Here is an 11,460-nt window from a genome sequence, read left to right on the forward strand (position 1 = left end):
CCCATAGGAGACACCCAATGTTTGACTTCTGACCTCTACATTTGTACACATAGGTGAACGCGTACACACACACACACACACACACACACACACACACACCGCCCTATAGATATATACCACACACACATATATAATGATCATATACATATACACATATACATACACATATATTACACACACATACACATATATCACACACATGTACTACATATCACACACCACATATACATATACCCATCTAACACACAGACATGTTCCATGCACACCACACACCTTGAGCAATGTACTCCCAACTGTTCCCAGCGTGGTAGGCTCATCTGCCTTTGAGTTCCTCGTTTTTTCAACATGCAGTTTGCTGGACCCCACGTCCACTCCCCCACCACCATGACATTGGCTGTTCTCACGTCTCACCGCCAGGCCCTCTGCCCTGAGCTAACACACGCTGATTCATCTTCTCAAAAGGCCTGTGAAGGAAGTACACAAATGACAGTCATTGTTTAGATGGAACCTGAAGCTAAGGGGACTGAAGGGCGATTGATACTCTTCTACCATCTGCTACCCCTCCCTCCCAGGGTCACTTTGGGCATTCCTTCCCGAGGACTCTCTCCCTTCTAACAACCACCAACATAGCATACACCAGGCAGGCGAAACCTTCTGCTTCCAGCCACCGCCCCGTAAGGCACCTTCTGCGACCCTGTTCTCAGAGATTTCTGACTTCCTCTCTATGACACAACCTTGCAAGAGCTAGATTTCAGGCTAGCCTGAGTCACCACCCACCTGGACCAAGGATCGCATCGAGCTAGCTAGGTACGACCCCACGTACCTATCCCCAGACCCTTTCCTGCCTGTTCCCTCACCCCTGCACAACAAGGCCACATTTCCTGCTTCTGCCTGGCTCTGGGGTTGGACCCTGCATGTTCTGAAGGGCAGCCCATTCCTGGGCTCAGTCTGGGAGGACTGAGATTAGCACCAACTCCCTCCAGCCATCTCCCGAGCTCAGAGTGGGTTCATCCTGACCCAGCACCTGGTCACCTGGCATGATTGAACGTGTGAGGGACAGAGGAGGCCCACAGGGCAGGAACAGGAGAAGAGCCCCTGGGGTCCACCCCCAGTAGCCTTATTTAATGAGCATGGAGTTAAAAATGGTGGCTGAGAGCAGGCACAGACAAGGAAGCATTCCAGAAGCCCTGGTGACATAAGGGCCCTCCTCCTGCCTTCCCAAGACAGAGATGGGTTGGGGATTCTGTCAAGTGTCACATACCTGCTCCCTGCATTCCTGGGTGGCCACAGTAATAGGTTCTGTACATCACAGATTGCGGTGTTTCACAACAAAGTGTGGACTTTAGACCACATCAGAATCCAGCAGAAAATAACTGAATGCTTGCTCCATCACCCTGACAACGTCCAGAGTGGGAGACTGAGGTTCAGGCAGCTGTGACTGGCTCAAGGTTGTGCAGAGAGAGATGAGAACAGGGCCTCCTGGCCCCCACCTCTGGCTCTACAGGTTGTACTATGTCATGTCAAAGGGATCAGATGTCACAGACTGGAATAGGTTTAATTTCATGCTGTTATGTCAGCAGTGGGGAGGGAGGGGCTAGGAATAAGGGATGGAAATAAAGAGGTAACAAAGACAGTAAGCCTGGTGCACAGGCGGGGAGCTCCCTCCCTCCCTCCCTCCCTCCCTCCCTCCTGAGAAGTCTAGTCAGGTGTAGCAGGTGTGGCCAGGTTCAGCACCCAGTGCCCTAATTAACTCCTGGTGACAGTTTCTAGCTTGTGCGTTATCACCTTGGGTTTCTTGTCTTTATCAGAACCAAAGGTTGATTGGAGGCTCTGGCCAGGGCTCAAAGCAGCTGCAGTTCTACAGAGCATTTACAACTATGAATGAATAACACCCCTCTCTCTCTCCCTCTCTCTCCCAGATGCCGCTGCCTCCCATAAACCTCTGCTGGCTCCTCACCTCGCTCACTCCCTTAGAGGACCACACCGCTCTTTCTTATCTGACCACTGGAGAACAGCAGGGCCCAGGCTGAGTTGGCTGGGACCCAGCTTCCTGATGGCTACACTCAGCATCCCACAAGGGTGCCCTCAGCCACGGACCTACCAGAGTCTCACAAACTGTCCCTTGGTATGTACTCCTCAGCCTCTCTCACTGGGACAAAGGTTCCTGGTTTTATCAACAGAGAGGTAGAATATTAATCTGGCCGTGTCTGCCCCAGCCCTGACCCCTGATGGCCACTATTCTGCAGAGGTTAGGTGTTAGTGCCGCAGAATGGGTGAGGTAGGTATATGACCTGAATCAGACCTTTCCTGTCCCCTAGGGTTCCTGTTTGGTCCCTTGGGGAGAGTAGCCCAGAATCTGTTAGCAGAGGGAATACCTGGGTCCTCTTCCTTGCTCAGCCAGGCTCTCCAGTCTCAGTCCTATGGCAATTCCCCACACCCCAGATCTCAGCTGCACCACCACAGGCTATGTGGACTTTGAACTGTGGCCAGATCCTTGTTCCTCTGAGACTTGGCCCCCGAGCCAAGTGATCCCTCCTCTCCTTCCACATAGATCCAGACCCTGGGCAGAACTCATTTGTGTTTGCACCCACTGAGCCCCACCCGTAGCCCTTGGCTTCTGGTCCAGAGATCACTTGGAGAAAGCAGGGGTGCCTTGCAGGGATGACCTAGAGACCTCAGCAGAGGCAGCTTGCTCTTCTTTGATAGGTGTGTGTGTGTGAGGGGGGTGTGTGCACAGGTATGTGTGCCATGCCTACAACACTCTCCTGCGACTTTCACTGTATGAAGTGACACTGTCCATACACCAGGCGGTGGCCTTTATGGCCAAGTATAAAAGGTAATCATTGGCCACTCGGAGGCCACCCTGCGCGTCAGAGCCATCCAACCTCAACCCTACCAGGCCCCAGATTACTTTACAGTCACATAAAAGGAGCCTCCAGACTGTTCCCTGAGGACTTTGGCCCTCGAGGAAGGAGTGGTTCCTTTGAGACAACCCTTTCTTATAATGTTTACTTGACCAAAGAGGAGATCCATGTCTTTTATCTAACACTGGGATTGTCTCAGCATAGCCCACTGAGCTACACGGCCTATGTACACCTGCCCTTCACCATCTGCCTCTTCCAAAGGGACCCTACAGAAGTTCAGACACACCTGGCAGGGCCCTGCCCACCTTGGAGCTTAGGCAGAGCTGGGACATGTGTTTTCCTTTGCATGGTGTGTCTCATTGAGTCCTTGTTGACCTGTGCAGTAGGCATAAACATGATGCCCATTTCACAGACAGGAAAGGCTGGGCTCAGAGAGGTCAAGCAACTTGCCCCCTATCACACAGCCTCAAAAGGGCCAACCCTGACAATATACATGGTTTCCAAACTCTTCTATGTACTGACTGCTGCCGTTGAAAGCAACTCTTAGCTGAGCTTCAGTACACCTGTATACCTGTCCTCATAAAGCACAAAGCGGCCATCAGAAGTCTGTGTATCATGCATCAGTAAATGTCCCACCCCAGTGCTGATGCTCAAACCAGGTCAAACCAACGCAACACTCTTCCCAAGTCTGCCGGGGAGCCCTGAGCTTAACTCGGGAGGGAAGACAGGCAGGTCTCATGCTCTGGAAGGACATTCCCATAGAAGAAATGCCCAGAGCAAACCTCAACTGGCATAGAAAGACAGGGATGCTGGGCCCAGGAGAAGCCCTGGGGCGTAGGAGAGCCAGAGACTCTCAGCGGAGGCCAACTTCATCTGCCTGCTAGTGCCAGGCCTTGTGTAGGTTGTTGCTGGGAGCCACAGAGAGCTCGTGACCAGAAGCGTGACTTTACCAGAGCTGAGTTCCAGAAACTTCTCTCTGGCTGCAGCGGAGAGAAGGGATTGCAGTATCAGGTTAGTATTTCCCAAGCTTTATAAAGCAGCCCCTGAAGTCCTACGGCTTGAGACCGAAAGCTGTTGGGATAACTTCCCCTCTCGCCCTAAGCATCCATGCTGTGTTTACCAACCGTGGTGGGCTCTGCTACCTCTGTGGCCTTGGTTTCTCATCTATACAAGGAGAACACAACAGTACGTAGCCTAGAGCTACCAGGGAGAAATGTGGTGGGGCCTGCTTCCATCCGTACCCAGGACACGGCAGACACCGAGTAAGGGAAGGCTTTCCTAGTTACTGAGACACACACACCACACCCTTCACTCTGCTTGCTGTTCAGCCCAACCTCTCACACCCTGGTCAACTTCATTCTGAGCACCGAAACTCTTTCTGCTTTCTCCTCTAGGCTTGCCTAGATCTAGAGAGCAGAGCCCCACTTGTCACCATGGACAGATCTCTGTCTAATCTAGGATTCCAGGATTCCAGGTCTAACACTTGTGGCCCAGTAGATAGGGTGCTTATGCGACGTAAACAAAGGCCCAGGTTCATTCTCCAGCACTGAATAAGCCGTGAAGGAAGGCGCTCACCTGCAATCCCAGCACTAGGAGGAAGAGGCAGGAAGACCTGCAGTTGAAGGTCACTGTCTGCTGGAAATCAAGCTTAGGCCAATTTGGCAACTTGAGTTTCATACTGGGAACCTAAGTAAAGGGAGAAAAAACCAAATTCCGAAGTTGTCTTCTCACCTCCAAATACGGCATCACACACACACACACACACACACACACACTCTGTATACAGAGACAAACACACAACCCAACTCCTTGTGAGTCTCATCGCACAGAAATGTCTACAGCACACAAGGTGTTCTTCGATTGGCGCTCTCTTCAGAGTGAGGAAGGGGAGGGCCTTGGGTGCCGTTAAGCACAGGGTTAAGGGTGATGGAGAAAGAAACGAGCAGGAAGTTGGAGAGAGACCAGGGAGACTTAAGCAAACTGAGAGAGTAGACACTGTCAGGGAGAAGAAACACAGATTGGCGGCCTCCCTCTTACCCATGCCTCAGTTTCCCACAGGTTTAAAGAAGGTAATGTGAGCCTGAAAAGCCACAAGGCTGCTGTAGGCAGGAGTGAGCTTGTAATAGAAACTAGCACAGGCTTGACCCCAAGGTGCTAAGTAGACAGAGCCCTGCCCTGCCAGCTAAGCCAGTGGTTGGGCTTCCCCTTGAGGTGGGGTAGGGTGTGGCCCCGTGAGCCATCTTTACTATCTTGGCCTAGGAGATCTGCAGAGATGGGGACAGATGTGTCCAGGGGAGTGGAGTGCTGAGGAAAATCTGCTACCTAGACAACAAAGCCTATGAAGATCTTGTCTGACCTTCTGCGCCCTGCTCACTTCCCAGCGGTCCGTCTCTCAGGACTTTCTGGGGCACGTGCTTTCAGAATTGAACGTCCTAGGGACAAGAAACAAAGCACTCTGGGAGCTCCCAGGCTAGCTGGCTCGCCACTTAGAGAACAAGGAAAAGCAATGGCTCGGAGAATGATGGGTAAGAGCCAAGTGGAGGCAGGAAGGAGCCAGAGCCTGCATGCTGTAGGGTCCGAGGGGGTGTGGGATGCACTGTGCCCACAGGCTGGACCAGTGACAGTGAGGATGCTTCAGAAAGGAACAGTGGCTGAACTATGTGTGGCCTGGGGAGCTAAGATTAGGATAAACAGAAGTGCCAAGGGGCCATGTCTAGTGAGCCATGGGTGGGACAGCTCTGACACCCGGTAGTTGTGACAAATGTTAAGACAGACACTGGAGATCCTGAATACTGAGCTCACTGGAGCCGCCACCACCAAATGCAGAGACGGCCAGCACCTCTGGATAACTTCCTAGCTCCTCTATCCAACATGCCAGGTCTAGCTCCCCACCACCACCACCACAAGCTGCAGGCCCCAACTGTGTTGACAAATGGGCCCTTCCTCCCGCCCCATGGAACTGACATTGTAAAGCTGGAAGTGAGTCATAGAGCTCTTTCCTTCCTTCTCTTCCTCTCCCCTGTGCTTGCAGCCACCCCTCCATTCCCAGTCTCTCAGCCCTCACACCCCAGCTTTTAAAACCCATAAACTCTATAGAAGTGGCAAGCAGCATAAATGCCCCAGTCCAGGCTGGGGTACTGAGGAGCTAGCTGGGCAAGGGCTCTGAGTGTGGGGTCTGTATGCAGTGGGAGGCAGTGTGGGACACAGCAGATGTCTGATCCTATGAGCTTGCTGACATCAGTAGGGACCTGAAACGTCTGTCTGAGAGGCTATGGTTGGGATGAGAACTTCTTGGGGGCACTGTTGGAACTGACATCGGTATGTTTTTCACCTGCTCTACTAGTGAAGGGACTGTGTGCGTAGCAAGGGTGTGTGGGTCCCAGGCGTGTCCTTGTGACCATCTGAGTAGTGAGCGTGGGAGAAGGCAGTTGCTCTGTATGGTGCAGGGGTCCCTTAGAGTGTCTCTGTCCTTGGGAAGGGAAGGGGGTGGAGACTCAGAGCTGAGGGGTCTGTAGCTGGTAAGCCTGTCTTGGCCTTTGGTTCTGCAGGATGTGAGCGGGCTGTTTTTGGATGGAGCCCAGCATCACGCCCTCCAGTCTGTTTCCCGCAGCAAGGCCAGATTGTCAGTTAGTGGCTGTGGTTGGAGTCTGTGTCACTTTTTCAGGGGAACTACAGCAGGTAGGGAATATATATCATATATCCTAAGGTTCTTGCAACCCCCTCCTCCAAATCAGGTTTCCCTCATCTGAGCTCAGCTGGAGAGAAGGGTGGCCAGACATGTGGGACACAAACACCATCCAATGGGACCTTGCTCCTCCATGCCTTGGTCTCCTGGAAGTGGAAAAGCAGGGCAGTGGGGAGAGCATCCGTGAAGACATGGCCGTGAAGCACTGTGCTACATGTACTCGAGGAGAGCAATGCAGCCCTGTTTTTCCCTTCTATTATATTCTAAGGTATCTACACACAATGGCTAGAGTTCGCTAGGTGTCCTCCTATCATCCTGAGGTTTCCAGATACACAGGAAAACCCCCAAAGCCTACGGTATTAAAGGATCACAGCCAGATCCCTGTTTCCATCTGAGGGTCATGTCTTCCCTCCTGACTGTAGACAGGTCTTATACAGATCTATAGACAGACGTTACCTACTTGGAGTCATGGCCTCCAGGAAGCGGAGCCCAGCAGATGAGCTGTCTCCTTTTACACCCCCTCCCCTAAGGCAAGAATTCCATCAGAGACTCCCTGGCTAAGGGTTGAAGGTCCTTGGGTTATCACTAGAAGGTACTGACAGGCAGCCCACCCGCCCTTGAACCTGTCTATAGATGAAATGGAATTTTTGAAAACTCATGGCAGGCCTGGGGGAGGCAGAGAGGGGCTTAAGGAAGTTGGGTGGGGCCAGGCAGGGTGGGTCTGTCTGTGGGATGTGTAACTTCTGTCATCCACTGGTCTGAGGAAGAACACCAGAGGCCCTCTGAGAATAAAAGCCCAGGGTACCAAGGCTCCGTCACCAGATTTACAACATCACCTCGTCCCAGGCTCCCTCCTGGGGTGGTGGCTGGGGTGTGGGCAGAAGTTGGGTCTGCGTTCTTTCACGCTTCAATGCTGGCCCCTGATCTAACAGTGCTTTCAGAAGGCTGCCTTTCACCTCAGCCCCAGGGGCTGGCAGCAGGCTGACTGGTGGAGCCATCTCCATCACGAACTCTGGAGGGAGCTCTGGGATTCTCTCACCTTCCAAACGTGGCTGCTGCCTTCTCCTGGGATTTTTGCCCACGGTCCCTGGGGTCCTTGGAACAAAGCCAGTTAGTCACTCCCCAGGTTCAAGCATCCCTGGGTGTCAACACTGGCAGAAGAGCGGCAACTCCAGGGTCAGCTCTGAATTCTGAATCCCAGGGTAGTCTCAGCTCAGGAGGAGCTGCTTGCCCATCCATAAAGGGCATTTGTGCCCAGGCAGCAACCTCCCACCTGGGGCTGTTCACACAGTAAGGCAGTGAGAGGACAGACAGGCCTGTGTGAGCCTGGCTGAGGTGCAGAGGAAGCGCGGCTGGGGCGAAGTGTTAATGGCCTCCTTCCCGCCTAGCCCGAGCCAGCTCTCCCAGACTCCCCAGAAATGCCTCTTCCTCCAGATCCCAGCACGCTCCCTCCACGTCCCTGGCTGCAGATCTGTCCTGCTTGGACAAACATCCCACTCAGCTCTTGGGTTTATGGCTTTGCCTGGTACCTTCCTTTGTGTGGTTGGGAACCTGTACTGTGGTCCTGGCAGAGTGGAGGATTCTGGGCTGGGAAACGGGGCTGGGTCGGGCCAGCAAACCACAAGAGGAGGGCTGGGTGGACAACATGGAGAGACACACTTGCTGAGCCAAGCTGTGTTCGGGGACAGAAGTGAGAGTTTCAAGGAGGTGCTGAACTTGAAGGGTGGAGGGGACACCAGTTCTGGAGGGGACAGCAAGGAGCAAGCTGGGGCCATCATGGGTTGGTTTGTTGGCTTGCTTTGAGACAGACAGTCTTCCATATTCCAAGCAGGGCTGGAACTCACAATTACAGCCAAAGATAAACGTGAACTTCTGACCCTACTGCCCCTACCTCCTGGGATTATACACATGTACCACCATGCCTGGTTTTACTCTGTGCTGGGAATCAAACCCAAGGCTTCTCGCACATGCTAGGCAAGAACTCTACCAACTGGATTACACATTCAGCCCTTTGGTTTGTTTTGAGATGCAATGTTTATTAAGTACCAACTATCTCTATCTGTCTCAACTATCTCATGAATTCTTTATCTCACGTCCACAAAAACTTGTAAGTGGAATCAATGCCATTTAAGAGATGACAACACAATTCCAGGGCCCAGGGCCATGAAGTAGAACATGTGTGTTGTAGAGAGCGGGCTGTGGAGCTCTCAAGCCCAGGCAGGTGGCTAAGGAAGTGCATGGTGCTGGAGAAGAGCCATCACACTGTTCAGTCTTGTCAGGAATTGTAAAGTGTTCAGATCTGGGCCTCAGACTGTTGGTTCAGTGTTCCAGGAAGGCTAATAAAGGCTCGCCCTATTCTAGAACTCTCTGTACCCTTGGATAACCCAGGATCCCTGGGAGATTTGAGTCTCTTAACTATCAGCATCGTCTATGCTAATGTCTGACACAGGGTCTCATATGTTCAATGTACATAGAAGTTATAGACTAGAATAACACGCTAGGGTGCAGGGTATGGCTCAGTTGATGCTGTGCTTGCCTAACATACATAAAGCCCTGGGTTTGGTCCCCAGTATCACACAAACCAGGCCTGGTGGAGTATGCCTGAAATCCCAGATCTCAGGAGATAGAAACAGAATAAGTTCAAGACCAGCCTCAACTACATATTGAGTTTGAGGCTAGCCTGGGATTTATATGTGACAGTGCCTCAAAAATAAATAAATAAATAAATAAATAAATAAATAAATAAATAAATAAATAAATGCACCACACTCCAAATGTGTTACTTTGTCATTTGCACACAGCTCTCTTTCAGAATTCCAAGTCAAACTGCTACCCAAGGGACCAGGTCTGTCAACCATGTTTGCTATAAAAGAAGATTTTGATTTTAAGGATTCAGGAACCACATTGCAGACAAGATACCGAGATAACACTTGGGGCCAAGTTTCAGAGCAAGATGGGGGCACAGTAGGGACATCGAAAGCACCTGGGGCCCCTTCTGTGTCAAGACAGCATAGTCCTTCACTCCCAGGAAGCAGCCCAGTTGTGGTGGTGCATGCCTGTCATCTCTCGCCAAGAAGGTAGGAGAAGCCACCCAAGCTGGAGACCAGGCTGGACAGCAAGAAGCACAACGGGAGGGGTGCTCTAGCACTCGGGAGGCAGAGGCAGGAGAATGCACTTAAGTTCAAGACCAGGCTAGTCTCCATACAGAGTTCCAGGCCAGCCAGGCAAACAGCAAGACACTACCTTGAGAAGGTAGGGGAGAAGAGAGGATATGATGGTGTGTGTGTGTGTGTGTGTGTGTGTGTGTGTGTGTGTGTGTGTGTGTGTGTGTNNNGTGTGTGTGTGTGTGTGTGTGTGTGTGTGTGTGTGTGTGTGTGTGTGTGTGTGTATACGGAGTATGAAGTGTCTCTGTCAGGAGGGAGGAGGTGAGGGTCTGGAGTACAGGAGACTAGAAGCCTGGACAAGCTCACCCTGTCCCCCAACAGAGCAAGGACAATCCCAGGCACCAAGGAGTCTAACATGGCCAGGCCAGCGTTTGTAAGTTGGCTGTGGAAGGAATCAGCTCTGTAGTACAGAGGACTCGGGCTTGCTCTCCCCACTGTGCGCTGGACCCCAAAGGGGAAAAGCAAAAGAGGAAGCCTGAAACACCTACTTCATGTCCAGGGCAGTCTTTTGCGTTTTCAACTTCGTTTTTGTGATTTTTTTGTCTTTTATGAGTTTTTTGGGGGGTGGGGTGGGGAGTGGTACTTTTTTTTAACCCTTGACAACCTTGTAAAGGGAATCTGAGGACTCCCACTTTTACACACAAGACTCAGAAAAGTCAAAGCAATTGAAAGGCAAAGGCAGCCCTGCTAATCAGTGGGGCCTGATCTTGGTCGTGGGGGCCTCGCTGGAAGTGGGGGCAAGAGGAGAAGGTGTGGGCTTGGCAGGGGAACATCCTCCCGCCTGCCTTTATTGTTCACAGAACCGAAAAAGTGATGATAGCTTTCCTTCCTGTCTTTAAGAAAACAACAGAATCAAAACAAATAGAGAAGGGGAACTCCCCTCTGCCAGTCCCTGCGAGAAAGAAAAGGAAGCTCTCCTGCCGGTGGCGACCTGTGCTACTTCATGCTGGGACAGAGGCTGCTAAGCCAGCTAAGCCGGCACCTACACTCTACCCCGGGGCTGCTGGTCCCCTGCATACTGAGTCTGGTCTTAGCTTACCTTCAAGCGAGGACACAGCCACACACACGAGGCAGCCGAAGCTCCTGGGAAAAGCAAGGAAACGGAAATATACAAGTCGAAGATCTAAAACTAAGGGCTCTGGAAATGACTCCCAGTTAGTTATCACTCAGGGCTCCCAGGCCCCACCTCATTTCTCAATGCCAGAACTACCCACACTTACTGTACTCAGAAAAGGGGAGCCCCCCCCCCCCCCCGCCCCAAGGTCCTATTCTTCCTGTCCTGAGCCTGTGTGTGCTTTGATGACCTTGGTACAAAGTCTTAGAACAGCCACAGGGCCCCTGGTAACTTAAGATACCCCTCACCTTACCCAGATCTCTCCTACTTGGCTCTTTTAGTCCCAGGTAGCTTGTGGTAACTGGTTGTCTAAAGTGACTGACAGAGTGATTTCTGCCCCTCTGGACAAAGGTCTGAGGCCTTAAAAGGTCCGGTGTCACCGTTACTAAGCCCGCAATGACAGTGTTTTCACCGCGCAGGTCCGCCTCTGCTTGAACAGATACTCTAAGGCCATCTGTGCCCGCTGAAAGCTTCAGTTCAATTAAGGAATTTGTCTGTGGTCTGGGTTCACAGGGAGCTGGGAGCTGGGAGAAGAGTTATTCTCCACGGAGGCTAATTAGTCTCAGGAAATGGGAAGTGACTAGTGCATCGCACTCAGGCCTGTACCTGCTCCTGTGGGAAATGTCAGCGGTC

At 52.0% G+C, this 11,460-nt stretch overlaps 1 long non-coding RNA gene across 1 annotated transcript; it reads right to left on the reverse strand.

The window, feature by feature from the left end:
- Positions 1-227: 227 nt before the first annotated feature.
- Positions 228-11,145, reverse strand: LOC110284141. Its single transcript, XR_002376902.2, has 6 exons — positions 11,081-11,145; positions 10,753-10,796; positions 4,440-4,550; positions 2,102-3,844; positions 1,262-1,594; positions 228-464 (listed from the first exon to the last, which is right to left on the reverse strand). It is a non-coding gene; the product is annotated as an uncharacterized LOC110284141 (long non-coding RNA).
- Positions 11,146-11,460: the final 315 nt, after the last annotated feature.

This window comes from Mus caroli, chromosome 17 (assembly GCF_900094665.2).
Source record: "Mus caroli chromosome 17, CAROLI_EIJ_v1.1, whole genome shotgun sequence".
In the NCBI taxonomy this organism is placed as follows: Eukaryota; Metazoa; Chordata; class Mammalia; order Rodentia; family Muridae; genus Mus; species Mus caroli.